Genomic DNA, 16,308 nt, shown 5'->3' on the forward strand with positions numbered 1-16,308 from the left:
TGCAAATTTTTGTTTTCTGTTATTTCCAGTCATTTTTGTTTAGTTCTCTTTTCCTTTTATAGTCATTTTCCTGTTGACTCTAGTGACGTGACATGCATGCATAATTCTCAGTTGGGTTTTAAAAGTCAGTTTAATCACGAAACAATGTTGAAGATGTAAGGACATTTGGGGGAAATAAGTAAAGGCATTTTGAGATCACTTCAAGCCCGAATTGTGTGAAACTGGGTAGATAGAACATAAAGAACCCCTATTGAAATGCATCCTGTCGCATCAATTTGAAGATAAAAGCAAGTTTGCCCCAAATTTGTAGGGGGCCGTTCGCGGTAATGAGAGTGAGAGTGTTGTCCAATGGTGCTTTGTATATAACAAATGTATAAGGCGAATGTGTGGGTACGGTCATCAAGTCTGGCACAACCAAAAGATGTTACGAATGTTTTCCTTGATTTGTTTAATTGTGTTATTTGTACTTGGCAGGTTTTGAAGGTTGGAATGACGAAGGCATTTTGTTCCACTATCTAAACACTTTATCCCTCATCACTCCTTTTGAGACTTATGTATTTTCTTTCATACCCCTCTTTCGGAATCAGTAGCGAATATCAAAAACACAAGCATGAAAGATAAGAAAAGGAAGAAAGAAAGAGAGAAAGAAAAGGAAAGAGAAAGAAAGAAAGAAAAAGAAAAAAAAAGAAAAAAGAAGGAAAGAGAAAAGAAAAGAAAAAGAGAAAAGAAGAAAAAGAAAAAAAGAGGAAAAGAAGAAAGAAAAAACAATAAAACAACAAAAAGAGAAAAAGGAAGAAATAAAAGAAAAGAAAAGAAAAGAAAAATCACAACTACAGAGCAATTCTTATGTCATGAACTACATTCGACCTGATTCCTTTTAAGGATACGTAGGCAACCTCACGGTTCGGTCCCATCAAAATAAAATCCAAAAGTCCCCAAGCAAGAAACTGGGGCAGAAGTTGTGGTTGTTGTAAGAAATCTGATTCCGAAAGTTGTAATTTTGAACCCATGAGAATTGTTTTTGAGCCTTTGACATCCTTTCTTTTCAACCCTATCCAAAATCCCACGTTACAGTCCAAAGAAAGACCTTTCTATCAGTCTTCGAGAAATGCCAAGTCAAGCAAGGAGAGGTAATTCATATCAAGGGCAACACTCAGGTCCAAATAGAAAATAATGAAAATGGGAGTCTTATTGGTGAAAACCCTCATGGGCACCGTAGGGCAACGGGAGCTGAGAGAAATCTAAAAAGAGAGTCTTATTGGTGAAAACCCTCGCAGGCACCGTAAGGCGACGGTAAGTGGAGATAAAGAATCAAAAATGAGAGAGGCTTGATGGTGAAAACCCTTCGGGTACCACAGGCCGAATAAGGATTGTGAATCAGATTGGATAATCGCAGCATTGAATCCCGGTTTCACGGTTTAGGGGTGTAACAGGAGTTGAACATCAGACTTGCCCAACAGAATAAGCCACAGGTGCATGTCATGGTCATTAGAGTTGGTATCCACATCTAATAGGTTTCTACTTTGTAGTTTTCTTGTTAGAAATCATTTCTTTCCTTTGTCCTTTACTCTGTTCCTTTTGTCTTGTTTACTTCCTCCTTCTGAGTTGGTTTGGTCAGAACAAGTGAGAAATGGCTTCAAAATTTGCCGCCAACCTTCCAATTGCACAAAACGGGATCTGGCCAGCACATCAATGTGGCATAAGTTAGGAAAGAACAACTAGCGCACTGAGTTGGTAGCAATCAACATGCTTTGGGGTCCATGATAAATACAAAAGTTTGGTATGTTTCAATTCGTGAACAATGCAACAGATAGAGGATGTTGGGTGAACGGGTCAAAGGCATTCTCTGTGATGAGATCAGCAAGGAAAGTGGTTAACCAGTAACAAGCGAGGTATTCCAAGTAGAAATCAAAGTTATCATGACAGATGAGGAAACAATAGACTTCAAGGCCAAGGCCAGTGATTTAAATCAGGAAAGAACAGCATGCACACTAAGTGGATGGAAATTAACGTGCTTTGGAATTCATGATAAACACAAAGGTGCAGTACACGTCAACACAAGAGCACGATGCAATAGATGGAGGGTGTTAAGTGGACGGAACAAAGGTATTTTCGGTGAAACACAAAAGTTGGTAAATGTCAGTTCATGAGCAAGGAAATAGATAAAGGGAATTGGATCCGAACGGAGAAGGGGTATTTTCTATGACAAGGATGGCAGAGAAAGTGGTTAGTCCATAAGCAAGCAAGGTCCTCGAATGGAAATCAGATATCAAGGGAAGTGAAGGAGCAATCGCCCTCAAAGTCAAGGCCACAAACCAACCACCACATTTTTAAACTGATAAAATTTTTCGTTGATTTGAAACAGGGGCAGGAAATTTCGGTTGTTTCGGAGAAACCCTCCGTGGAGAAAGGCATTCACCAAACAAGTTTGATTTTTGATTTCAGGACCCTCCTGGAAAATGGGACCTAGTTTAAAGTTCAGAAATAGCATAATCTAGCATAAATGTATCCCAAAGGAATATAAGTTGGTTTAGAAGTTTGCATGCTTGAGATAAGAATCAATTAAGAGTTTCCAGGACCCTTCTGAATAATGGGACTTAGCTTTAAGATTTCGATATGATAACAACATTTAGCATAAAGTCTGTTGTAGGGTAGTTTAATTCAGACATGAAAGTTGTCACCCTTAAGATAAAATTTGACGTTCGATTTTCAGGACCCTCCTGGATAACAGGGAGTAGTTTAAAGACCCTCTTAGATAACAAGATTTAGCAGAAGTCACACATTTAGAAGATATAATTTAGATTTAAAATTGTCATTTAATTAAGAGTTGTCAGGACCCCCTAGATAATGGGACCTAGCTTTCAAATATTTAGTAATACTTGGTAATATGACTTAATTTACACTCACATCTGTGCCCAGCCACCAAACTGGGGCAGAAAAAATTTCTTTGTTTATCTTGTTGCAGTCAGGAGCCCGCCTGAAGAGCAGGGAATACATTTCATGTTGAAGTCAGGAGCCCGCCTGGAGAGCAGGGAATACATTTCAAGTTGAAATCAGGAGCCCGCCTGGAAAGCAGGGAATACTTTCAAGTCAGCAGTCAGGAGCCTGCCTGGAGAACAAGGGAGTACAATTTAAATTTTAGCTTTCAAATTCTTTGTTTAGTCTATCTTGAAGTCAAGAGCCCGCCTGGAGAGCAGGGAATACATTTCAAGTCCAGCAATCAGGAGCCCGCCTGGAGAGCAGGGAATATATTTCAAGTCAGCAAGTCAGGAGCCCGCCTGAAGAGCAGAGAATACATTTCACGTCAGCAGTCAGGAGCCCGCCTGGAGAGCAGGGAACATATTTCAAGTTAGCAGTCAGGGAGCCCCGCCTGGAGAATAGGGTCAGTTTTTACTTTAGTGAAGCTTAGTTTATAGTTTTCCTAGTCTATTTTTTAGTTTAATTTTGTCACTGCATCAATAGTACAAGCGGTTTACAATTTTGCTAATAACCCACAAATCTTTCTAGTGCAAACTGGGGCAGAAAATTTCTTTGTTTTGTCTATTTTGTTGTAATCAGGTGCCCACCGGGAGAACAAGGGGAAATAACTCAAGTTTCTAGGAAAAGCAGTGTCGAAGGAAGACAACTCGAGTTTCAAGGGAAAGCAGTTTCGAAGAAAGACAGTTCAAGTTTCAGGGGAAAATGGTTCAAGGTGCAAAGGAAAACAGTGTCAAGTAACGAGAGAAGACGGTTCGAGTTCAACAGTCAGGCGTCCACCTGAAGAAAAGGAAAAACATCTCATTTTGCAATTCAAGTCAGCAACCAAAGAATCTCGCGGCAAGAATGCGAGTCAACAGTCCGAGGTGATCAACAGAAGTTAGTCACAATAAAGAAAAGAGAGAAAGGCAAGAAGTGAATCCAAATGCAGAAGTTGATGAAAGATGTGAACTGCTGGAAGTCACAAGTACTACATGTCCGGTCTTGGTCCAAAAAGCTGTAGAATAACGAGCTAGCACCTACAGCTAACAAGCGCCAAGGTTCAAATCTAAAGTCTGCATGAAGAACCATTCAAGACTCAAGATCAAGCTTCAGAAGACTTATAGATAGGAATCTTGTAACTCGTAGTTGATAAGCTTAGCTAGTCTTTTTCATGTTTTGATTTTGATGTAATAGCAGGACTGCGGACCGGAACCTTGACGGAACGGCACCTCGACCGGCTCTCCACCTCGGTATACTCCATCACCTCACTCATCTCTAAACTACGTGTGGCCTGATTCCTTTATAGCCAAGGATATGTAGGCAGCCCAGATACCAGGGGTCAGTCACACTTCCTTCTCTCTTAGCTTTAGTCTCTCCAAATAAGGGTCGGGTCAAAAACCTGTCTAGTCAGTCTTTGTTTGAAAACTCTGTACGTTTTCAGTCAAAGAAGGGTAGCTGTAGACATGTGATTTTTGACCCTCCCCAAGATTTTTCATATTTTAGCGCGTAAATATTTAATTTAGGCATAATATAGATATTTTAAGTAATTTTGACTCTTTTACTTTATTTTATTACAAGAAAACAAAAAATCACAAAAATAGGTTCATTAATGTTTTGTAGTCATTTTTAATCTAAAAAAATCTTTAAAAAATATATGCAAAAATAGTATCATATTTTTATTTTAATATGATATTTGAAAATACCAAAAATAGATTTGTTTTAATGGTTATTTTTATTTTAATAATTATTTGAATAGTAGGATTAAGTAATAAATGGGCCCGTATTTTTAATCTTGTTCGCAGCGAAAGAATAGAGCTTGGGCTCGAGCAACCCGTCTTTAGGCCTAATTTTGGACATAGCCCACAATTGTCAAGCCCATAATTCCTAGGCCCATACCGCTTAACCTAAAACCCTACCCAAAACCTAGACTATAAAAATAAAAAGGAACAAAAAGAACGGGGAATGAACAAAAAAGCAGAACAAAAAGCTGCGCCTGATCGATAACAAAAGAACGAAACAAAACGCTGAAAAATTGAACAAAAAAGATAACGGAAAGAACAAAAGGAATGAAGAAGGAACGAAGAGAATGAACGGGGGGATTAATGAAGAGAAAGGCTGAAAAAGAAAAGAACGAGAAAAAGTAACAAAAAGAACGGACAAAAAGCTAAAGAAAAAGGCGCGCAGCCTTGACACCCACGAGACCCCCCCCCCCTTTGAGGTCATCATCTTCGGCCCCCCTAACAGTTTCTTCTTCGACCAGCAAAACCCTATCCCAAAAAAACCCTCCACTCCCCGTCTCCCTACCAGCGGCGACTCGCCAAAACACCCAAACGAGGACTCTCATCCCAACGACCAATCAAAACCAGTCACTAACGTCCACCAGTTCCATAGATGACCTCCCTTCAGCAAAGCTGCAGGAACAAGCACACATGCACATAGCTGCAACGGGAGGGCAGCAGTAGTGAAAGCAGCAGGAGTGAAAGGGTGATGACGAGTGGCGTTCGAAAAATCAATGAAAAAATAGTCTCGACATAGGTTCGTCCGAGCTGTCCGTTTGCGAATCCGAGGTGCCGATGCAAGGTCCGTTGTTGAATGTTGTCACGTTTCCGGCGAAGTTTTTGGCGAGGTTTCGATGTCGAAGCTCTAACTCATAGATTCAGTTTTTTTAGGTCTGTTGGATCCTTCTCTGTTTTTGTATGTGTTGACTTTGATCATCAATAAAATTTGTTCGACAATTGGATTTTCTGGTGTTGAGACTAGAAGCAATTTTACAAAAAAAAAACCTTCAGTTTCGGAGATTGATTTTGGAGCTGCGTAGCCTCGTTTCGCTGCTGGAGTTTCGTTGGTTTGAGTCCATTTCGGAACTCACTCATGAGATCTGCTTGGAGCCAGTCATTGAAGTCTCGAGGTCATTTCATCGAGGGCCGGTCACGGTTCGATTTTCGTACAAATTTCCATCGGAGCTTTTCATTGCACTTTCATTTGGCTACAGTGAAAGGTCCGTTTTGATTCATCTCATTTACATGACTTTAAAGTTTCATGTGTTTTGGCTGAAAATTCTCTTTGGTTTCATAATCATACTTTATCGTTGTTGTTTATAAAATGATGTCTGGCATGGATTAAGTTGCTAAAATATTTGTTTAAATTGAAGCTCAAAACCACTGAAATCAAAAAAAAGGCGCATGTAATTGTGCAAGATATATATACGTGATATTAGTTGCTATTTCCAATTGACTTTGTATGGTATTAAAGTTTAGTCATAAGTTTCCTTCCCTCTGTTTCGTTTCATTGGATGGTTATTTGGCATTTTGGTTCCTTCTGTTTTGATTGTTGTTTGTCTTAATAGGTGTTTATACTTGTTCAACGATTTTATCAATTTTAATTCCTCAAGTATTTGGTCCGACTGATTCACATGTTAATGGGTTGAGATGGATATGCTGATTTGAGTATTAAATGGGCTGAAATTTTAGTTGAATTAGAGGGGTGAAATTTTGTTCACTTAATTATTTTAACTCTTTATGAATCGAAGCGCGCCGTTTAGCGAATTTTCCATGTCCTTCACGAGTGTTATAATTTAGATAAAAAAAATGAAAAAATGAACTTCGTAGTTTACCTTAGGCGCGTTAGTTATATAATTATCATGGCTATTAAAACCCGGGGGTGCATTTCATGTGACCCGGTTCTAATTTCCAACAAGGTTAAATAGAGCGTGTTGTGAACCACGGGTGCATTTCATGTGGCGTGGCTTGCAATATGTTTTAAATAACCTTGAATTAATTCTTTAAATAAGTAAAAGTGGTTTTCAAAAGCTAAAATGCATATAGGTTTAAAAGTGTTTTAAAATCAGATAATTAAGCCAAATTGTAACAGTTGAGCGACCGTGCTAGAACCACGGAACTCGGGGAATGCCTAACACCTTCTCTCGGGTTAACAGAATTCCTTACTCGGATTTCTGGTTCGCGAACTGTTAAACAGAGTCATATTTTCCTCGATTCATGATTCAACCGGTGACTTGGGACACCATAAATCTCCCAAGTAACGACTCTGAATTTCTTAAAATAAATCTCGTTTCGGTTGTCCTTTAATTCGAAAAACTCCTTTATATGCCCCTTTTTCGGGGTTAGTAAAAAAGGGAGGTGTGACAAGTAGACTCCCCTTCAGAGTATTTTACTGTGTTTTTCATTTCTGTCAACTTTGTATTCCGGACAGTTACTGTATTTTATTTCATTCCCTAGTAAATGCTCATGCACTTGTGACACCAGGTTCTAGGATGATTATGGGGTATCTTGTATTAACTTCTTAACATTCATATTTGATTTGAAACGATTATCTTTTACTGGTAAAAATTGCAGGAAAATCACAGTTTTCAAAATTATTAAAACGAGAATTTAATTAAGTATTTTGGTTGGCTTACCTGACAGCAGTATCCGGCGCCATCACGACCCTTAGTGGAATTTGGGTCGTGATAGGTCGGGTCGTTACATATAATTTGCACTTAATTTCATACCCAAAATCGTGGTTAAAATCCAAGAATACCAAATTTCTAGGTTTTTCTCAAAATCCCAAATTCCTACAAATTTCCATGTCCAAATTTGTGTATAATCATGTATTTAACTCAAAACTAGCATAAAGTACTTACCTCATGCTTGGTGGTGAAAATGGCACCTCAAATTTGCTCCAAAATCGGCTCCAATGGAAGAAATGGGGTTGAAATAAACCCAACCCCCGATTTAAAAGAACCTCGTTGCCTCCACTATTTCCGCACCTGCGGTCACTTGACCGCTTCTGCGGTCCTCCTCCAAGCCCTCAACTTCTGCATCTGCATTTCTCCTTCTGCAGGTGCGGTCCAGCATTTGCGGCAATATGACCGCATCTACGGTCCCAGCCTAGCCAATCCATTTCCGCTTCTGCAACACAAAGGCCGCTTCTGCGGCTCCGCACCTGCGGCCCAAGCCTCGCAGGTGCAGTTACACCAGAAGGCAACTGCTTCATTTCTTCTTTAAATTCTAAATTTGATCTATTAACCATCCGAAACACACCCGAGGCCCTTGGGACCCCATCCAATCATGCCAATCAGTCCCATAACACATTACGGACTTGCTCGAGGCATCAAATCATGCTAAAATCATGAATCGCCTTTCAATCCAAGCTTAATGAACTTTAGAATTTCAAACTTCTATATTCAATGTCGAAACCTACCAGATCACGTCCGATTGACCTCAAATTTTGCACACAAGTCACATTCGATATTATGGACCTACTTCAACTTTCGGAATTGGATTCCAACACCGATATCAAAAAGTCCACTTCCGGTCAAACTCCTCAAAAACCTTCAAATTTCTATCTTTAGTCAAATGACTCCAAAATGACCTACGGACCTCCGAATTCACTTCTGATCACGCTCCCAAAACCAAAATCACCATGCAGAGCTATTCCCAGACTCGGAATCCCAAACGGACATCGATAACACTGGGATGCACTTTAACCCAAACTTATAAAATTCTTCCAAATATGCTAACTTCTACAATAGGTGCTGAAACGTTCCCGGGTCTTCCAAAACCCGATCCGGACATACGCCCAAGTCCGAAATCATCATATGAACCTGCTGGAACCTTCGAATCCCAATTCCAAGGTCGTTTACTCAAAAATCCAATTGTAGTTAATTCTTTCAACTTAAAGCTTCCGAAATGAGAATTCTCTTTCCAAAATGACTCTGAACTTCCTGAAATTCAATTCCGACCACGCGCACTATTCATAATACCTGAAGTGAAACTGCTCATGGCCTCAAACTACTGAATAACGCGCTAGAGCTCAAAACGGCTGATAGGGTCGTTACAGTTATATTATACAAAATAATAAATTATTTTATATTAGATAATTAAAATATTAAATGATTTTAAAGTCCTATATTAATATTTCTTACATAGTTAAATAATGAATGATTTAATAAATAATATAATTAATTTCAAAAAGGGATAACTCTCTAAAGTATTAACCATTATATTACGTCTAAAATTAATATATTACAATTATGTTACATCTTCTCTAAACAAATAAATAATTTATATTAGATAATTAAAATATTAATTGATTTTAAAATTTCTTACATGATTCAAAGGATAACAAATTTTTACTTGATTTTGAAAATGGGGTAAGTTTTTAACGTATTAGACACTGTTCTACGCATAAATTTTGTGCCCACTATCCATCATAATAGTGTGCTTGGTAATATATTTGTTTTTTTGGTCAAAGTAAAAAAATTTATTCAACCAAAATTGTATATTTACATTCACTAGTTCCATTTGGACTCAAGAACTAGTCATCTCTATCTCTATCTATCTAAGAGTGTTAACTTTTGCATTTACATTCTCAATCTATCTACTCTTAGCTAGAAAAACTATTTAAACTATCTAGTATCTTCTTCCATTTGCTATAACTTTGTCTTCTAATGTGCAGTTGGAGGCTGATTTCTTTAATTCTCTATTGACTCTCTTTCTTTTCATTTTGAAATCTTCTAGCATTCCTTTAACTCCATACATGATAAATTGTTGCAGCAAACAGCTATGCTAGTACCTGGCCTTTAGCTCTGCTTCCTCTACACCTCTTTGTACATCTAGCATACCTCCTCATTCCATGTTTTAGGAATTTTGTTTTCATTCATCCACTTCAATAAAGAACTCCAGATATCTTTTGCATATTTACATTCAAAGAACAAATGAGCTAGTGATTTTGTAGTTCCCTTAGCTTGGAGCATAAAATACAATCCTTTGGAATATTTATTCCCCATCTCTCTAGTCTGTCCACAATTGCAAGCATTTGTCTTATGGCTAGCTATAGAATGAATTGATGTCTAGGAATCTGCCTTGCCTCCATGGTAAGATTTTTTCAGTGAGCTTTTTGATATTGTGGCTGAAAGGATAAATAAGCTGCCTTGATGCTGAACTTATCACCCTTGCTGCACTTTCCCAGTTCCACCTTATAGTTCCTGTTGCCAAACCAATTTCTTGCATGAAATATTTTCCTCACAAGCCAGCAAGCTTGTGTAGGTGTTCTCATGGCCTCTATCTCCTTGTTCTTTATGTAATAGTCATATATCCATTGCACCTATAGTGATTCCTTCCTTGTAGATACTGCCCATAAGAGCTTGCATATGGCTGCTCTATTCCACAAGGTATAGTCTACCAACTTTAGACCCCCTGTTGATCTTGGCATACACAATGATTCCCAAGAGACTAGAGCTTTCCTTGATATTTCACAGCTTCCAATCCATAGAAAGGTTATGCATATACTTGTGATGAGTTGAATAACCTTCTTGGGTAAGACAAAAATTTGATCCCAGTATGTTTGCATCTCAAAGAGAAGGTAATATATTTGTTGTTGTGCATACTTTTACAACTTATGCAAAATCTAATGTAACGACCCAGCCGGTCGTTCATGAGTTACCGCTCTGTTTGCCCCATTTCTGCTTCTTATTATTTTGTTCAGTTGTATTATATGTTATCAGGTTGAATTGTTCGGGTTCGGAGAGGTTTTGGTAGGGTTTGAGATACTTAGTCTCTTTTGAGTAAGCTTAAGTTGGAAAAGTCAACCGGATATTAACTTATGTGAATAAGGGATTGGATGTGAATTCTGATGATTTGGATAGCTTCGGGAGATGATTTGGGACTTAGGAGCATGATTGGAATGTGTTTTGAAGGTCCGGAATAGATTTAGGCTTGAATTGGCGAAATTGAAATTTTGGCATTTTTTGGTTGATAGGTGAGATTTTGATATTGGGGTCGTAATGGAATTTTGGGAGTTGCAGTAGGTTCATTGTGTCATTTGGGATGTGTGTGCAAAATTTCAGGTCATACGGACGTGTTTTGATAGTCATTTTGATCGAAAGTTGAATTTGGAAGTTTTTGGAATTTTTGGCTTGAATCCGATGTGATTTTGGTGTTTTGATATTGTTTTGAGCATCCCAAAGGTTTGAACAAGTTTGAATGAAGTTATGGGATATGTTGGCATGTTTAGTTGAGGTCTCAAGGGCCTCGGGTGAGTTTCGGGTGGTTGAACGGATCATTTCAAGTTGAAAAAAAGATTACATAAAATCTATTGTTAGTGTTGCAGACAATTGTGCTTCGCGTTCATGAGTGGACCATCACATTCGCGAAGGGTTGGGGTGTGAGGCAGGAGCATTAGCCTTCGCGTTCGTGATGAGGGTCCCGCGTTCGCGAAGGGCTGGGTCATTGTTCATCGCGTTTGCGTAAGAGGATTTTTGGTCAATGATATTTTTGTGCTTCGCGAACGCGAGGCTTTGACCGTGTTCGCGAAGAAGGATTTCAAATCGCTAGGCAGAATGTTTAAAAGGCCATTTTCGTGACTTTTGGCCTAAGTTCACCATTTTTGACTCGGTTTTGCAGCTTTTTGAGAGAGATTGAATAGGGAATCAAAGAGAACTTCTTGGAAGTAAGAATTATGGACTTAATACTCAATCCTATTGTGATTTCTACCTAATTAAACATGAAATTTGGGGGATTTGAAGCCTAAATTGGGGAGTTAGGGCTTGGAAACTTGAGACCTTAATCTAGGGATTTGAGGGGCCATTGGTGGTCGGATTTTGGTATTCTTGGTATGTATGAACTCGTAGGAGGATAAGGATTCTGTTGATGTAATTTTTATCGAATTTTGAGACGTGGGCTCGGGGGTCGGGTTGGACCAATTTCGGGATTTTTGGTATAATTTGATTATTTTCGCATGGGCTTCGTTCCCTTAGCATATTCTAATATTATGATTCTGATTTCGGGTAGATTCGGTGCGAGTTGAGGCCGACGCGAGAGGCAAAGGCATCGCGGAGTAGTAGTTCATCCGGTTTGAGGTAAGTAACCATTGTAAATCTGGAACTGATGGTAAAAAACCCCGGTATTTCATATTGTTTTGATAAATGAGGTGACGCACATGCTAGGTGACGAGCGTGTGGGCGTGCACCGGTAGGGATTGTAACTTGGTCCGTCCCGAGCGACTATTAAGCCGCGTATTTGATTTGAAATATTACTATATCACGTATTTTAGAGATTGATACTATATTATGGGTTGTATGCCATGTTTTGGGCTTTGTGCCGACCTGTTGAGATCCTTAGGGGCATTTTTATTATTTTCCGCACTCTATTTATTTAAAAGCATATCCTCAATCATGTTTTATCTGTTTATTGTTTAAACCTGGGTTTTATCACTCTACTTCTTAAAAATGTGAAAACTGTTTGGGTTGAGTTTTCCTGATTTCCACTGTGATGCCCGAGTGGCTGTGAGGTTAATGACTGAGAGAGGTTGAGGACCTAATGGTGAGGATTATATATATATATTATGAATCGGGCTGCACGTAGCAACAATATTATGTGTATATATTATGTATCGGGCTGCACGCCGTAGCGATACTTATATGGATCGGGCTGCACGCCGCAGCGATATATATATATATATTGGATCGATCTGTGCGCCGCAACAATATGACGTTTGGCCTGTAGGAGCCCCTTCGGAGTCTGTACACCCCCAGTGAGCGTAGTTCACTATAAACTATGGATCGAGTTGCACGTCGCAGCGGTTATTACGATTATGACTATTATGAGATATTATTGAGCAAGAGTGTTAAGTGTGAGTACTGTGTGACGAGAGCTGAGTCACGAGTGACCGAGAATATTGCCCGAGAGGCTATATATATGAGCGATACCTTAGCCGAGTGGCCCATTTATGACATTTTGCTGATTTTACTCTTCTTTTTATAATAAGCCTCTGTTGAAAACTGCTAAATAAATTATTTCAAAGTATTTCAACTGAAACTGAAGTTTTACAATGAATTTGGCTTTTTGAACTGTTGAGTTGATTTGATACTCTGTTGTATACTTTTACATATGATTTTTAACTGCTCGTCACTGCACCCAGACCTTATTTACTTTAGTTATTTACTAAGTTGGCGTACTCACATTACTCCTACACCTTGTGTGCAGATCCAGGTGCCCGAGCGGCAGAGTGAGGGTTCTCAGTATTATCGGAGTTTACCGAAGACTGCAAGGTATCTGCATGGCATCCGCAACCCTGCTTTCCTCCTTCCTATCCTTGTTTTCTGTATTTTTAGACTTGTTATGTATTAGACAATCGGACTAGTTGTATTTAGAGGCTATAGACTTGTGACACTAGATTGTTGGGCCGTGTTGGTTTGATGTTTTTACTATTTTCCACACATTTCAGTGATTTAGATATTTCTTATGAAATATTGAGACTTAATTAATTTAGAAAAAATATTTTCATTAACAAAAATTGACTGTGAATACTGGATTGGGTTGGCTTGCCTAGTATTGTGATAGGAGCCATCACGACCGTATATTTGGGATCGTGACAAGTTGGTATCAAAGCCTAGATTACATAGGTCTCGCGAGTCATAAGCCGGTTTAGTAGAGTCTCGCGGATCGGTACGGAGACGTCTGTATTTATCCTCGGGAGGATGCAGAACCTTTAGGAAAAACTTCTCATTCTTGAATTCCTATCATGCGAATATGTTGATTCTAGTACTAAACTTCTGTTATTCTATTCTCTCACAAATGGTGAGGACACGTGCTACCGGTCAGAATGGACGACCACTAGTTCCACCAGTTCGGGCCACTTGAGGCTGAGGACGCAATCGAGGACGTGGTAGGGTCAAGGGTATAGCCCGCACAGCAGCTAGGGCAATACTTGCAGATCCACTAGCCACCCCAGTTTAGGATCAGGTCCCAGTTGCGGACACTCCAGCAGCACCAGCTTAGGCACCAGCTGTGCCTATTGTGATTCCAGGTCTTCAAGAGGCTTTAGCTTAGATTCTATCAATATGCACTAGGTTGGCTCAGGCAGCCTCTGTTACTACAACCGCAGCTACTTCTCAGGCCGGGGTAGGTACTCAGACTCCCGTTGCTCGCACACCTTAGCAGGCTGTGCAGGGACTTCAGACACCAAGGGCACCTCTAGCCCAGCCGGCTGCACCAGCTCAGGAGTATGTTGTAACATTTATGTCGGACGACGAGCAGTTTCGATTGGAGAGGTTTGGTAGACTTCAGCCTCCGACTTTCAGTGGTACCGAGGGCGAGGATGCCTAGGGTTTCTTGGACAAGTGTTAGAGGATTCTTCGTACAGTGGGTATTCTGGAGACCAGTGGTGTAGCATTTACTACTTTTCAGTTTTTTGGAGCTGCCTTTACTTGGTGGGAGGCTTGTGAGAGGCATAGGCCTGTTGGTGCAGCGCCCCTTACCTGGCAGCAGTTCTCCTTTCTCTTTCTGGAGATGTATGTGTTGTAGTCTCACAGAGAGGAGCTACACAGGCAGTTCGAGCAGTTGCGTCATGGAGATATGACTATGACATAGTATGAGATGCAGTTTTACGAGTTAGCTCGTCTTGCGGTGTGGTTGGTTCCCACAGATCGAGAGAGGATCAGGAGGTTCGTTAATGGCCTCACATATCAGCTTCGGATTCTCATGACTATTGAGAGGGTGTCAGGTGCTACTTTTGAGGAGGTTGTTGACATCGCCCGCGAGATTAAGTCAGTTTGTCGCCAGGAGCGAGAGGAGAGGGAGGCCAAGAGGCCTCGGGGATTTAGTAGCTTTGGGGGTACTCCTTCGAGGGGCCAATTTCAGCACGGCAGAGGCCGTCCATTCAGGCAGGCTCAGTTAGCTCGCCGAGGTAATCGTGGGGCATCATCGGGTCATGGTTCTCATAGTTCTCATCAGGACCATTCATCACTCAGTGCCCTTCCAGCCCAGAGTTTGTCCCGTGCTCCATCAGTTCAGGGCTCTTCTATGCCAGGTGCATCTGCTAGTCATCCCGGATCTAGGGGTTCCCTTCAGTCCCCGTCTCCAGCACCGGGGAGTTGTTATGAGTGTGGAGAGTTTGGGCATATGAGGAGGCAGTGTCCTCGTCTTCTTGAGGGTCCGTCTCAACAGAGGGGTCAGCCCTCGACTTCAGCTTTAGTTACTTTACCACCCGCTTAGGCAGCTAGGGGTGGGGATCAGTCAGCTAGGGGTCTCCCCAGAGGGGTAAGTCGATCAGGTGGCGGTCAGGCTCATTTCTATGCACTCCCAGGTATACCAGATGTTGTTGCTTCAAATGTTGTGATTACAGGTATTGTCTCAATCTGCCGCAGAGATGCCTCTATGTTATTTGATCCCGGTTCTACTTATTCTTATGTGTCATCATACTTTGCTCGTTATTTGGATACGCCCCATGAGTCTCTTGTTTCATCTGTTCGTGTATCTACTCCGGTGGGCGATACTGTTGTTGTAGACCGTGTGTACTGGTCATGTGTGGTGACTATTTGGGATCTGGAGACCCGAGTGGATCTTTTGTTATTATGTATGGTGGATTTTGATGTTATATTGGGCATGGATTGGCTATCTCTGTGTCGTGCTATATTGGACTGTCATGCTAAGACAATGACGTTGGCTATGTCGGGTGTGTCATGAATTGAGTGGCGAGGTTCTACTGATTTTGTCCCCAATAGGGTGATTTCATTTCTGAAGGCCCAGCAGATGGTTGGGAAGGGTTGTCTTTCATACTTAGCCTTTGTGAGGGATGTCGGTGCAAAGACTCCCAATATTGATTCTGTTACTATTGTGAGCGATTTTTCCGATGTTGTGAGCACCTAATTTTTTCCTTACATGAAATAACTCCTAAAAATAGACCAAAAATAATTTTAGTTGATTCTCTGGAGTTTTTCTTTATTTAGTTGCATTTCATGCATTTTTAATATTTTTTTAAAATCATAGAAAAATCATGAAAAATGTCAAAAATACCATGCATTGCATTTAGGTTTTATTTTTACATATTTAGGATTAATTAGTTAATTATTCGTGTTATTAAAAAATAAAAATCACAAAAAAATGGCTCATCTTACATTTCTTTCCTTTTAATTTTTAGATTATTGATTTTTCTCTTTTGATTTAGGATAAAGTAATTTTTATAATTATTATAATTATTATAATTAGATAATTAGTTAGTTTTACAATTTACATTAATTTAAAAATTTTAATTAAAGAAGAAGAAAAAGAAAATAAAGGAAAAAAAGAATAAAAGAGGTAATTGAAAAAAGGGATTTTAATATGAATTTGGGTTAATCTTTGTACCAAATTGGCCCAATTCTTCCCCAAAGCTAACCCAGATCCAAGCCCAAATTTGAACCAACCCCAGCCCAAATACACTTGAACCCATCAGCTCAAAACCCATCCCCTTTCAATTAAAACCCTAGACCTACGCCTAAAAGAGTTTACACTCTATCAGATCCCTAGAAGCTGAAATACACAAAATAATAACGCCTAGGGACAAAAAGGGCTGACAATGAACGTCGCAACA

General features: G+C 39.9%; 1 long non-coding RNA gene across 1 annotated transcript; it reads left to right on the forward strand.

Annotated features, from left to right (window-relative positions):
- The first annotated feature begins 5,153 nt into the window (after positions 1-5,153).
- On the forward strand, positions 5,154-13,214 carry LOC142175099 (uncharacterized). The gene is made up of 2 exons (XR_012704293.1): positions 5,154-5,956; positions 12,942-13,214. It is a non-coding gene; the product is annotated as an uncharacterized LOC142175099 (long non-coding RNA).
- Positions 13,215-16,308: the final 3,094 nt, after the last annotated feature.

Source organism: Nicotiana tabacum, chromosome 3 (assembly GCF_000715075.1).
Source record: "Nicotiana tabacum cultivar K326 chromosome 3, ASM71507v2, whole genome shotgun sequence".
Lineage (NCBI taxonomy): Eukaryota > Viridiplantae > Streptophyta > Magnoliopsida > Solanales > Solanaceae > Nicotiana > Nicotiana tabacum.